This window comes from Arachis hypogaea, chromosome 16 (genome assembly GCF_003086295.3).
Source record: "Arachis hypogaea cultivar Tifrunner chromosome 16, arahy.Tifrunner.gnm2.J5K5, whole genome shotgun sequence".
NCBI classification, from domain to species: Eukaryota; Viridiplantae; Streptophyta; class Magnoliopsida; order Fabales; family Fabaceae; genus Arachis; species Arachis hypogaea.
The window spans coordinates 124,459,085-124,473,649 of NC_092051.1; the positions used below are offsets into that span (position 1 = coordinate 124,459,085).

A 14,565-nucleotide genomic window follows, 5' to 3' on the forward strand; every position below is an offset into this window, starting at 1 on the left:
TCAGAATGGACCATCCTAGATATATTCTATGATGGTCTGTCTGAATTAGCTAAGATGTCATTAGATACTTCTGCAGGTGGATCTATTCACCTAAAAAAATGCCTACAGAAGCTCAAGAACTCATTGACATGGTTGCTAACAACCAGTTTATGTACACTTCTGAGAGGAATCCTGTGAGTAATGGGATGCCTCAGAAGAAAGGAGTTCTTGAAATTGATACTCTGAATACCATATTGGCTCAGAATAAAATGTTGACTCAGCAAGTCAATATGATTTCTCAGAGTCTGAATGGAATGCAAGCTGCATCCAACAGTACTCAAGAGGCATCTTCTGAAGAAGAAGCTTATGATTCTGAAAACCCTGCAACAGCAGAGGTGAATTACATGGGTGAACCATATGGGAATACCTATAACCCCTCATGGAGAAATCACCCAAATTTCTCATGGAAGAATCAACAAAAGTCTCAACAAGGCTTTAATAATGGTGGAAGAAACAGGTTTAACAATAGTAAACCTTTTTCATCATCCACTCAGCAACAGACAGAGAATTCTGAGCAGAATCCATCTAACTTAGCAAATTTAGTCTCTGATCTATCTAAGGCCATTCAGAGTTTCATGAATGAAACAAGGTCATCCATTAGAAATTTGGAGGCACAAGTGAGCCAGCTGAGTAAGAAGATCACTAAAACCCCTCCTAGTACTCTCCCAAGCAATACAGAAGAGAATCCAAAGAGAGATTGCAAAGCCATAGATATAACCATCATGGCCGAATCCAAGGAGGAAGGGGAGGACGTGAATTCCAAGGAGGAAGACCTCCTGGGACGTCCAGCGATCAATAAGGAATTTCCCTCTGAGGAACCAAAGGAATCTGAGGCTCATCTAGAGACCATAGAGATTCCATTGAACCTCCTTATGCCCTTCATGAGCTCTGATGAGTATTCTTCTTCTGAAGAGAATGAAGATGTTACTGAAGAGCAAGTTGCCAAGTTCCTTGGTGCAATCATGAAGCTGAATGCCAATCTATTTGGTAATGAGACTTGGGGAGATGAACCTCCCCTGTTCACCAATGAACTAAATGCATTGGATCAACTGAGATTGCCTCAGAAGAAACAGGATCCTGGAAAGTTCCTAATACCTTGTACCATAGGCACCATGACCTTTGAGAAGGCTCTATGTGACCTGGGGTCAGGAATAAACCTCCTGCCACTCTCTGTAATGGAGAAACTTGGAATCTTTGAGGTGCAAGCTGCTAAAATCTCATTAGAGATGGCAGACAATTCCAGAAAACAGGCTTATGGACAAGTAGAGGACATGTTAGTAAAGGTTGAAGGCCTTTACATCCCTTCTAGTTTCATAATCCTAGACACTGGAAAGGATGAGGATGAATCCATCATCCTTGGAAGACCCTTCCTAGCCACAGCAAGAGCTGTGATTGATGTTGACAGAGGTGAACTAGTCCTTCAAATGAATAAGGACTCCCTTGTGTTTAAAACTCAAGGTCATCCTTCTGTAAACATGAAAAAGAGGCACAATAAGCTTCTCTCAAAATAGAGTCAACCAGAGCCCTCACAGTCAAACTCTAAGTTTGCTGTTGGGAGGCCATAACCAAACTCTAAGTTTGGTGTTGGGGAGTCTCAACAATGCTCTGAACATCTGTGAAGCTCCATGAGAGCCCACTGTCAAGCTATTGACATTAAAGAAGCGCTTGTTGGGAGGCAACCCAATTTTTATTTATCTAATTTTATTTTTATTTTATTGTTCTTTCATGTTTTATTAGGTTCATGATCATGTAGAGTCACAAAATAAATAGAAAAATCAAAAACAGAATCAAAAATAGCAGAAGAAAAATCACACCCTGGAGGAAGGGCTTACTGGCGTTTAAACGCCAGTAAGGAGCATCTGGCTGGCGTTCAACGCCAGAACAGAGCATGGAGCTGGCGCTGAACGCCAGAAACAAGCATGGAACTGGCGTTCAACACCAGAAACATGCTACATCTGGGCATTGAACGCCCAGAACATGCATCAGTTCGGCGTTTAAACGTCAGAATTGCATGCAAAGGTATTTTACATGCCTAATTGGTGTAGGGATGCAAATCCTTGACACCTCAGGATCTGTGGACCCCACAGGATCCCCACATACCTCCACTCACCTTACCTCCTCATAATCCTATATCACCCTTTCCCAAGAACCCTTCACCACTCACATCCATTACTCCCCTAAAACCATCATACAACCCACCTACACCCACCCACTCAAATTCAAACCATCAACTCACCTCCATATCTTCTTCTTCTTCTACTATTCTTTCTTCTTTTGCTCGAGGGCGAGCAATATTCTAAGTTTGGTGTGGTAAAAGCATAGCTTTTTTTTGTTTTTCCATAACCATTGATGGCACCTAAGGCCAGAGAAACCTCTAGAAAGAAGAAAGGGAAGACAAAAGCTTCCATCAAGGGTCTATAGCTCAGTGGTAGAACATTTGACTGCAAATCAAGAGATCCTTGAGATACCACAGGGGATACATTTTCCTCCACACAATTATTGGGAGCAACTAAGGGTGGAACATCAAGAGCACTCAATCATCCTCCATGAAATTAGAGAAGATCAAAGAGCTATGAGGGAGGAGCAACAAAGACAAGGAAGAGACATAGAAGAGCTCAAGGACATCATTGGTTCCTCAAGAAGAAAATGCCACCATCACTAAGGTGGACTCATTCCTTGTTCTCAAATTTTCTGTTTTTCATTTTCTTTATGTTAAGTGCTTATCTATGTTTGTGTCTTTATTACATGATCATTAGTGTCTAAGTGTCTATGCCTTAAAGTAGTGAATATGAATCCATCACCTCTCTTAAATAAAAAAAATGTTTTAAAAATAAAAGAACAAGAAGTACATGAGTTTCGAATTTATCCTTGAACTTAGTTTAATTATATTGATGTGGTGGCAATACTTTTTGTTTTCTGAATGAATGCTTGAACAGTGCATATGTCTTTTGAAGTTGTTGTTTAAGAATGTTAAATATGTTGGCTCTTGAAAGAATGATGACAAGGAGACATGTTATTTGATAATCTGAAAAATCATAAAAATGATTCTTGAAGCAAGAAAAAGCAGTGAATACAAAAAGCTTGCAGAAAAAAAAATAGCGAAAAAAAAAGAGAGAGAAAGAAAAGGAAAAAGCAAGCAGAAAAAGCCAAAAGCTCTTAAAACCAAAAGGAAAGAGCAAAAAGCCAATAACCCTTAAAACCAAAAGGCAAGGGTAAATAAAAAGGATCCCAAGGCTTTGAGCATCAGTGGATAGGAGGGCCTAAAGGAATAAAATCCCGACCTAAGCGGCTAAACCAAGCTGTCCCTAACCATGTGCTTGTGGCGTGAAGGTGTCAAGTGAAAACTTGAGACTGAGCGGTTAAAGTCAAGGTCCAAAGCAAAAGAAGAGTGTGCTTAAGAACCCTGGACACCTCTAATTGGGGACTTTAGCAAAGCTGAGTCACAATCTGAAAAGGTTCACCCAATTATGTGTCTGTGGCATTTATGTATCCGGTGGTAATACTGGAAAACAAAGTGCTTAGGGCCACGGCCAAGACTCATAAAGTAGCTGTGTTCAAGAATCAACATACTGAACTAGAAGAATCACTAACACTATCTGAACTCTGAGTTCCTATAGATACCAATCATTCTGAACCTCAATGGATAAAGTGAGATGCCAAAACTATTCAAGAGGCAAAAAGCTACAAGTCCCGCTCATCTGATTGGAGCTATGTTTCATTGATAGTTTGGAATTTATAGTATATTCTCTTCTTTTTATCCTATTTGATTTTCAGTTGCTTGGGGACAAGCAACAATTTAAGTTTGGTGTTGTGATGAGCGGATAATTTATACGCTTTTTGGCATTGTTTTTAGTATGTTTTTAGTAGGATCTAGTTACTTTTAGGGATGTTTTTATTAGTTTTATGTTAAATTCACATTTCTGGACTTTGCTATGAGTTTGTGTGTTTTTCTATGATTTTAGGTATTTTCTAGCTGAAATTGAGGGACTTGAGCAAAAATCAGATTCAGAGGTTGAAGAAGGACTGCTGATGCTGTTGGATTCTGACCTCCCTGCATTCAAAGTGGATTTTCTGGAGCTACAGAACTCAAAATGGTGCGCTTCCAATTGCGTTGGAAAGTAGACATCCAGGGCTTTCCAGCAATATATAATAGTCCATACTTTGGCCGAGTTTAGACGATGCAAAAGGGCGTTGAACGCCAGTTCTACGCTGCAGTCTGGAGTTAAACGCCAGAAATACGTCACGAACCAGAGTTGAACGCCAGAAACACGTTACAAACTGGCGTTCAACTCCAAGAATGACCTCTCCACGTGTAAACTTCAAGCTCAGCCCAAGCACACACCAAGTGGGCCCCGGAAGTGGATTTATGCATCAATTACTTACTTCTGTAAACCCTAGTAATTAGTTTAGTATAAATAGGACTTTTTACTATTGTATTAGACATCTTGGGACGTTTAGTTCTTAGATCATGGGGGCTGGCCATTCAACCATGCCTGAACTTTTCACTTATGTATTTTTCAACGGTAGAGTTTCTGCACTCCATAGATTAAGGTGTGGAGCTCTGCTGTTCCTCAAGGATTAATGCAAAGTATTACTATTTTTCTATTCAATTCAACTTATTCCGCTTCTAAGATATTCATTCGCACTTCACTATGAATGTGATGATCGTGACAGTCATCATCATTCCCCCATGAACGCGTGCCTGAGAACCACTTCCGTTCTACCTTAGATTGAATGGGTATCTCTTGGATATCTAATACAGGGGACCGAGTCCGAGTTATTAGTGTCTTCGTGGTATAAGTTAGAACCCATGGATGGCCATTCCTGAGATCCGAAAAGTCTAAACCTTGTTTGTGGTATTCCGAGTAGGATCTGGGAAGGGATGGCTGTGACGAACTTCAAACTCGCGAGTGCTGGGCGTAGTGACAGACGCAAAAGGAAGGTGAATCCTATTCCAGTATGATCGAGAACCTCAGATGATTAGCCGTGCCGTTACAGAGCATTTGGACCTTTTTCACAAGAGGATGGGATGTAGCCATTGACAATGGTGATGCCCTTACAGAAAGCTTGCCATGGAAAGGAGTAAGACTGATTGGATGAAGACAGCAGGAAAGCAGAGATTCAGAGGAACGAAAGCATCTCTATACGCTTATCTGAAATTCTCACCAATGATTTACATAAGTATTTTTATCTTTATTTTCTATTTATTTATTATTATTATTCGAATACTATAACCATTTGATATCCGCCTGACTGAGATTTACAAGATGATCATAGCTTGCTTCATACCAACAATCTCTGTGGGATCGACCCTTACTCACGTAAGGTTTTATTACTTGGACGACCCAGTGCACTTGCTGGTTAGTTGTGCGAAGTTGTGAAGTTATGTCTGGACCATGGTATTGTGCACCAGTTGTTGCGCCATTGCCAGGGAGAGAACGAACAACAAATTTTACAACCTCAGAGTAACAATTTCGCATACCATATAGTCAGCAACAGACATATTCTTTTGCTTCAGCTGCATTAACTCCAACTCCTTTGCAATGCGAAGTGCTTGCAAGAAATATTTCCCGTAAAATTTCGTCTTGAATCTATTCCATGGGACATCTATTAATTCTATCTGCAAAGTATGACATAACTCCTGCTACCATTTCTGAGCATCTCCCTCCAACATGTAGGTCATTATTTCCACTGACTGTACTTCAGGAACGTGCTGAGTGTACAAAAACCTCTCCACATCTCAAAATCACTGATCAGCCTCCAACGCATTGGCATTTCCATTAAACTGAGGTGGACCACTCTTGAGGAAATCAGTAAGGGTCATAGACCTGTAGTGTTGACCTACTTTACTTGTACCAGCACCCGAGCTTCCATCTCGAGGTCCTTGCATCGGTTCGGTCCTAAGATTTTCCCTCTGGACACCTCGCTCGGATCTGTAAGACGACATTTGGTCCCAATTCACGCCAAACAATTGATATTAAGGTGATCAATATCAATATCTCAAGTTTAATACTTTAAAGTCCCAAATGCATGCTCACGAACATGTATGCTACACATACCAGTTGGATATACTAGGTAGCACATAGTCACACACATAGTATACACAGAAGCATAGTTAGTCTGTCTCCCAGGCTCTACAGGAACAAACTGTTCTGATACCATAATGTAACACCCTACCACCCAGAGCTTTACACCTAGGATGTAAAACAGAGGTGGCAAGGTATTACAACCTCTAAAATAAAATGTATACATATAATAGTAGAAAGAATATAATAGACTAGGAGCCTTGAAAAATGGGTAAAACAAAATCGCGAAACGAAAAGTGCACCGCTCCGGAAACGGAATAACTTAGGTGTGAAGAAAACTATAACTATCAAACTTAAGATAATAAAAGTAGGAATAGAGGGCCAAAGATACAAAATAACAAGCTCCTAACTCAGCTCGTGAAGTCAGGGCTGGTCGGAGAATACTTACACACACACACACACACACACACACACACACATATACATATCCAAAATCTAAAAGTACATAAACAAAGTCCTGCCTCTCCATAAACCTCTAGAGGATCAAAGAGAATGAGTTATGCGGAGAGAAAACTAAGTGCATATATATATACATCACTGTACAACAAAATAACCCAGTAACCACTTCGCTCCAAGAATCCAGACACTTAACGAGTTGCCTCTCAACCTGCATCTGAAAAACAATAACATAGTATGGGGTGAGAATCAGAGGTTCTCAGTATGGTAAAGGTGCCATACACATAATATATAAGGTCCTGGAAATGCCAGGGGCAATCCTAGAACGCCGACACTCACATTATAGAGCTTAAAGTACTAAGCAGAAGCCATAGGTGGTTTTCTAAGAGTATCTAAGCCTAACTTAACTTAACCTTAAAATCTAAGTCTCATATTGCCATTCCTCCATACCTCCATGTCCGTCAATATTTCACAGACAAATAAACAGATAAAATCAAGTACAAGAAGGTTACAAGTACTGCAGGTAACAAATATCCATTTAACATGGCAAGTACATTTAGGCACACCCAGTTAATGCACAAACAAGTAATTCAAGTAGTATGCATATGATGCATGCCTGTCCTATGGCTGATGAGGCTCATCTGTCGGTTATTCAGCCAACTCGACAAGTCCGAAAACCTTAGACTGTCCAACAATGTGCATCCCCAAGAGTCTATGCATAGCTTTTTCTCAAATAATCAATATTGCTCAATGGGGGTTAACATTCCTGGAAATTTTTAAGTGTCCAGTCACCTTTAAGTCGTAGGGTCAACAAAGTATCGAGCTTTCAACCTAGTACACGTGGTGGCAAGCCACGGTACTTTACCCAGGGAATCTCGTATCTCAGATCATTCAAGCCAAATATCATACATGATCATTCATTTTATTATCAAGCCAAGTATCATACATGATCATCCGTAACATTTCATAGTCAATTCATCACTTTTCAACTTTACTTCATCTCCAAGTTATCCCCATTTTCTAACTTCATCTGAATGTCAGGTTTAATACTATTATTAATGACTAAAGGAATGAAAATAGAGGTTTAGAGGTTTGAAATAAAGTTTAAAACTCCAAAAATCATGTTTGCTGAAACAGGGGCCATACGTACGCATGTCTCATGCGTGCGCGTGGGAGTGTGAAATTGCAGCTCGCGCGCGCGTCCTTTCATCATGCGTATGCATGGGTGAAAACTCATGTCTCGTGGACATGTTTGCTAACACCTTACGTGTGCGCATGAGACCAGCCGCGTACGCATCGCTAAAATTTCATGCCACGCATGCACGTAGGTCACGCGTATGTGTGGATGTACATTCTTAAAAAAACAAGGATCAACCAGAGAGCTGCACAATCAGGGAGAACACCACCTGTATATCAACATATTATATTCCAAAACTTCCGACGAGCATAACTTGCTCGTTTTAAATCGTTTTTCTTCCGTTCTTTGAACGGCATAAACTTCACGAATCCAATTTTCATTTAAAACAACTTGGAATCAATTTGGGATTCCGGAAGCCAAGTTATAGCCCACCGAAGTTCAGCCAAAAAATTAACTTTTACAAACTCATTAAACCTCATTTTCAATCAACATTTCCATTCCATTCTTTACCCAACCTATCATTACCAATCCAAACACCAGTAGCAAAATTCAAAACACTACATCATCTCATCAACCACCCTTTAATAACCTTGCACAATTTCATATTTCAACAACTCCATCATACTTTTCTTCAATAAACTTTTAACCATATAATCAAATTACAAATTATCCATCAAGCATCAAACCAACATGTTCATAACAAATTACTAAACATTATATATATACACCTGAATTCCAACTTATCTTATGGTCATCTAGCCTAAGTTTTCACTGAATATTATATATTAAATGCACGAAACCTAAAACTAACAGAGCCCCAAAATCTCAACTAAACAGCTTCCTCCAAGTTCCGGTATTCACAATTTCAAGCTCTAATTATTTATTCCCAGCCTAATACACATTCAGAACACATATATACCCAATTTAATTCCTAAAACACAAATTCAGAATATTTAGATAGAACTATTATATCTTCACTTTACCCAAACTTCACATAAGCAAGAGTGAACATTTTTCTCAAGCTAATTGGGTCCAAAAACATAAAAAATCTAAGAAATCAACATCTCTTTCAAATTTTCCGAAAATTGGGGGAAAAGAGTGACTGAGAGTAATTATTGGCTTACCTATGAAATTGTTCCGGTAGAAACGTAGAGCTCGACGCGGTGCACGCGTGGCCACAAAGGGTGCAGCGATCGGAGCTCGGGCGGAGAAGCTACGGTGAATTGAATTTTGCCGTAAGGGTTTTCGGCGTTCCTTTCTCTCCTTGAAGCCTCCAGCAATGTTCAGCTGAAATGAGGAAGAGAAGGGCATTGGGCTCATTTAAAAGGCTGGCCCGGTTGGTCCCACGGCCTGGTTTGAGCCCAATTCAACTGGTTCGACCCGTTTGGTCCAATCTTGGACCGTTTTCTTCGAAATTAGTGTCAAAATTCTCGTTTCGATGAGCTCTATCCTAATTTGATATAATATTCACATTTCTAATCTTCTTTATTAAAACTAATTTATCGACCAATTATTTACTAATTTAACGGAGTTTACAAAATCAATAATAACAACCTCCACAGCGTCGTCAAACGAACAATTCAATAGAATTCAATAGCAACCAACTTGACATAATCAATTAAAATAAGGGTTTCTAGTAATTTCAAAACCATAAGAAAACCAGTAACAATCATAGCCATAACCCAAACTCAATTCATCAAATACTCATACGACAGGTTTTCAATAATCAACTCAGCATATTCAAATTAATAAATAACACCAAATTAATCACTATTCACAACCACAATTCAACCAATTTTATCACATTCAATTATATTCACAATCACCAACAATCTCAATTTCATCAATTAATCAAACGAGACGTTTATAAATTATTTGCAGTTACTCACTAAACTTCAATGGCATTCGTAAAGTAAAACAGTTAATTTTAAAATAAATCCCCTACCTCAGTTAGTCAAAATCTATAAAATCAAGCGTGACTCCAACTTCATTCTAACTTGCATCAGCAACAACAGCAACTCTAACAGTTTCCTGATGGCATTAACACTATCCTCTATGATAATTCTAGCGGTAAACAGGGAAAATAGAGTAGCAATACTGAACAGAAACATAGGTTTTCTTAGTTAGAACACGTGAAAGACATAGGAATAGAATAGAAGCAGAGCAAGAATTAAAGCACACGGTCTCAAAAATGGAAGAATTGGAACCGAATCAACAGCTTCAATGGTAGCTCTGATGGCGACAGAGGCTCCAGCAGCTGCGAGAACCAAGAGCAGAGGCAGATCTGAGCAAGCCTCCCCTCCAAACCTCCAAAAGCAACACCAGTTCCAACAAGGCTCGACGGTGGTAGCAGCTGACTTCAGTGCTGGCGACGCTGGGCACAACGGCGACAGTAAAAACTCGGCGCGGTGGCTGGTCCTCAGCAGCGGTGGTGACAGCGACGATCCCAGTTCCTCCTCTTCGTGTTCTTCTCTTCCTCAATTTCTCTCTCCTCAGATCCACTCTCCGCCACAGTGAACCAATGGCAGCGGCAACGAAACCCCAGCGGTGATGAAGGCAAGGCGACGGCACAGGCAGCAAAGCCTCCCTCTGTCACTCGCGATGGCAGTGCAGACTCCGTGGGACTGCGATAGGCACAAACGACTTCCTCCTTCAACAGTGACAGCGCAGAAATGACGGCACTGGCGAGGCGGCTGGACGGCTCTCTCTCTCCGCGGTTCCGTTTTCAACGACGGCTCAGCAGCAATGACCGGCGGTGACGCGCGACAGAGGTGGCGACTGCGTCGGTCTTCCTCTCCTTTCTCTGCACTCTCCATTCTCTCTTTCTCTCATGGGTAAAGATGGCTCTGTGTGTGTGTGATGTGAGTTTTGGTGTTGTGTGTGTGTGTGTAAATTGGGAATGGTTGGCAGTGGGGGAGTGAGTGGCAGGAAGAGTGAGAACGTGGCTTACTGAGGGTTACACAAATGGCGGTATGCATGTGGTCTGTGGATGAATTGGGTAATAGAATTAGAATTGGTAAAATTAGGGTTTAGAATTGGGAATTTAGGGTTAGGGTAGAGTATTAATTTAAAACCAAATTTAATCAATATAATTAATTTTAAGAATACTACTTATTTTTTAAATTACAAATTATTTTTAATTAAATACTTCTAATTTAAAATTATAGATAAATAAATAAATTCTTCTTTATTTATAAAATAAGATTCGAAACTAAATATTCAAAATATAGTATATAAAATTTCTATTATTTCTTAGTTACTAGAAGGGTTAAGTATGATTTTGGTCCCCAACGTAGGGGCTGAAAATTTATTTCGTCACTCGCCTTTTTTTCGCTCCAAAATGGTCCCCAAAGTTTCAGTTTGTTTTAAAATCGTCCTTTTTACCAATTATATTTTTTTATTACCAAATTACCCTTTATTAAAAAAAATATAAAATAAAATAAATATAAAATAAATAAAAAAAAAGAAAAAAAAGAAAGAAAGGGGGATACAGAAGCGGGGTGGGAGAGGGGGGAGAAAGAAAGAAAAGGGGGGGAAGGGGGCCAAGAAAGGTGTGGGGGAGGGGGGGAGGGTGGAGGGTGGAGGGTGGAGAGAAGAGGGACGCCATGCCGCCCCACCGCCGCACCGCCGACCCCACCGCCGCACCGCCGACCTTTCTTCTTCTTCTTCTTCTTCTTCTTCTTCTTCTTCTTCTTCTTCTTCCCGCCGCCCGCCGACCCCACCGCCGACCCCACCGCCACTTCTTCTTCTTCTTCTTCTTCTTCTTCTTCTTCTTCTTCCCCACCGCCGCACCGCCGCCCGCTGTCCGCCTCTTCTTCTTCTTCTTCTTCTTCTTCCCACCGACACCACCGCCGAGCCGTTGTCCACCGCCCGCCGCTTCTTCTTCTTCTTCTGGGTTCTTGATGATGATGATGATTTTCTGATTCTGAGTAATATTGTTGTTTGATTTTTCTGAATTTTCTGAATTCTGGGTTTTGATGAGGATGACGATGATGATGTTGATTTTCTAATGTTTTGGTTTTTCTGATTTTCTGATGTTGATTTTTCTGGATTTTCTGATGTTTTGGTGTGATGGATGCTGGTGATGGAGTGGCAGTGGATGGGAAGGGGGTAGTGGTGGTTGTTCTGATTCTGAGTTCTGATGATGATGATGGTGGTGGTGGTGGTGGTGGTGGTGGTGGTGGTGGTTGTTCTGATTCTGAGTTCTGATAATGGTGGTAGGTGGTAGGTGGTAGGTGGTGGGTGGTGGTGCTGGTGGTTTGCATAATTTTGGGGAATAAGGGATAAGAGCATTTTGGTCCGAAGGACGATTTTAAAACAAACTGAAACTTTGGGGACCATTTTGGAGCAAAAAAAAGGCGAGAGACAAAAAAAATTTTCAACCCCTACATTAGGGACCAAAATCATACTTAACCCTTACTAGAACTTCAAATTATAATTAAGAAATTACTCGATTTATATGTAAAAATCTCCGAAAATATAATCTTAATTAAATAGAATAAATTATAAAATAAATTATTATTTAATTTTCAATAATCCAAGATCTTACACTATATATATAAAAAAAGGTTCGTTCTATGAATAAAATAATAATTCTTGTAATATTTATTAACTAATTTAGTTATTTTCTAGATTAAGAGCATATTTTAATAATATAATCATAGAAATTTTTAGTTTTTTCATATATTTAATAATACGTTGAAAATGTAAAAAGAAAAGGATATCTTTTAATGATAATAAAATATTTTTTACAGATTTTCTAATATGTCATTAGAGTACATATTAACAAGATTCTTTATGAAAGATTTAACTATTTTATACTCTTAAAACAAATTTTAAGAGTATAATAGATTTTTTTTTAGTTTTTTTGATATTCAATACGTTAGAAATATAAAAAAAATATTAATAATTTTTAATAAATTTTTTTTATAATATTAGTAAAATATGTCTTTAGAACACATGTTAATAAGATCCTAAAATAAATATAAAAATTTGAATTATTTAATTAAAAAAGTCTTAGTAATTTTTTGTACCAAAATTTTTTTCGAAGAATAATTAACGTTATATTTAAATAATAAAAGTTAGAATTCTATCAGAATTTATTATTTTTTGTTAGTAATCGGCTATTAATATTTAAAAATGTGGACTAAAGTATGTTCTTGGATTACTAAACTAAAAGAATTGGGTTGATAGCTAAAAATGATGGCTAAAAATAATACACTACAAGAAAAACGCTAAATACTGTTGGATTTACTAGCGGAATAACGAAAATAATCCACCGGTAATATATTTATTGGCGAATTTTTCATCGGAACTAATCCGACAGTATAACCCTCGCCGGTGATCAATTACCATCGAATTTTTCAATCCACCGGTAATTACCGACGGAAGATTTTCGCTAGTATTTAGCGCTCCACTATTTTCTTTTCCGCTTAATTATTGTCGGATTTTTTCACTAGTAAATCCAGTTTTTTTTAAAAACACAATAGGTGGTCAAATTTTTTTATTATTTTTTATTTAAATTTATTTTTTACACAATTAGTAGTCAATTCTAAATAATAGAAACGAAATATGGTAAATTAAATATTAAGTGTGCAAAAAAATTAAATGTCAAATAAATAAAATACAATGAAACAGACTAGATCAAAATTCTAATCACTAAAGATCCTTATAGTCGTCCTTGTTGTCATCCCCTGGTCCTGCTAAGGCAGCGGACTAGACGGTGATGTTATTGCCCCTTTAGCGTCGCCGCTGCCACTGGCTCACATCTGATCTTGGTACACTGCCATCTGTTGTTCCATTTGCTGAAGTTGCTTCAACCCTCCCGCCTCCACTCCAGCTTGAGGAGATCTGTGTTTAACATGCGTGTGAGGATCTCTTGATACCTCTCCTCAGATTGCTGCAACTACTGAGCTTGTTAATGAAGGCTCTGGGTGAGCTCCAGCACCTGCTCCTTCAAATCGACTCCATCCTCAGGATTAACGGGCCGGTTGGTGGCAGAGGCGGATGAAGGTCTCAATGTGGAGGTACGGAGGTCATCTGCGAAGAACGATCCCAGCCTGTAGACATAGTTCTTGTACGATTCAGATGCAGTCTCGCGCCAAACTGTGTCAGGATCAACTTCTGATGCGGCGGAGTTTTTTCGTTGTCTCCATTTTGCTGAGATTGCTAGGTTGTGGCCTCCAATCTCTATGTGTAGGACTCCTGTGTAACACATGTTATGATTAGGACTATAGTTAATTGAAAACTTTATACCACATGATGTTTACTTACATAATGATGCGCATACTTCTGATCAGCAAATCTCTCCTTGTTCTTCTTCAATATGTGGGTATACTTGAAGATCTCTGCCATCGTCGAATCACGACTCAACGACTTAGACTACACAGGTTGAAACAACATATTAAATCAAGTAATAATGGCATTATATTTCAAAGACAAAACAAACTTAATAACAAATTGAAATAAGTTACATACCAGCCTGGTTTTTGTCTTCATGAAAGTCGTTGACCCATCAATATACTTTGATGACTTAGCCGATACCCTGTTAGCTCTGTTCGTGAGACGGTGATGCTTGAACCCCTCATTAGTCTCCCAATAGACATACACTGCCTTCTTAATGTTCGGACGGAGTCAAATAGTAATTTCTCCTACACAAAGAATATTTAACACTAGTTAATCGAAATTAAATACATAATTAAACAAAATAGAAGATATAAACTAAGTAAGGCTTGAATACGTTGAATTTTTACCGCCCACTTCTAAAACCATCACTCTCTAGTCTCAGCAGAGATCTTCTTGTAACGCGGCCATGTGTGGTCGTACATTAACTTAATGACATTAGTACATTCTTGTGCACATGCATTGTTATTTGGTGCAAATCTATCAATGAAAAATTTAAGATTA

At 38.9% G+C, this 14,565-nt stretch overlaps 1 long non-coding RNA gene across 1 annotated transcript; it reads right to left on the reverse strand.

Moving 5' to 3' along the window:
• Window positions 1–6,453: 6,453 nt before the first annotated feature.
• Window positions 6,454–10,621, reverse strand: LOC112754857 (uncharacterized). Its single transcript, XR_003178789.3, has 2 exons — window positions 9,605–10,621; window positions 6,454–6,738 (listed from the first exon to the last, which is right to left on the reverse strand). It is a non-coding gene; the product is annotated as an uncharacterized lncRNA (long non-coding RNA).
• Window positions 10,622–14,565: the final 3,944 nt, after the last annotated feature.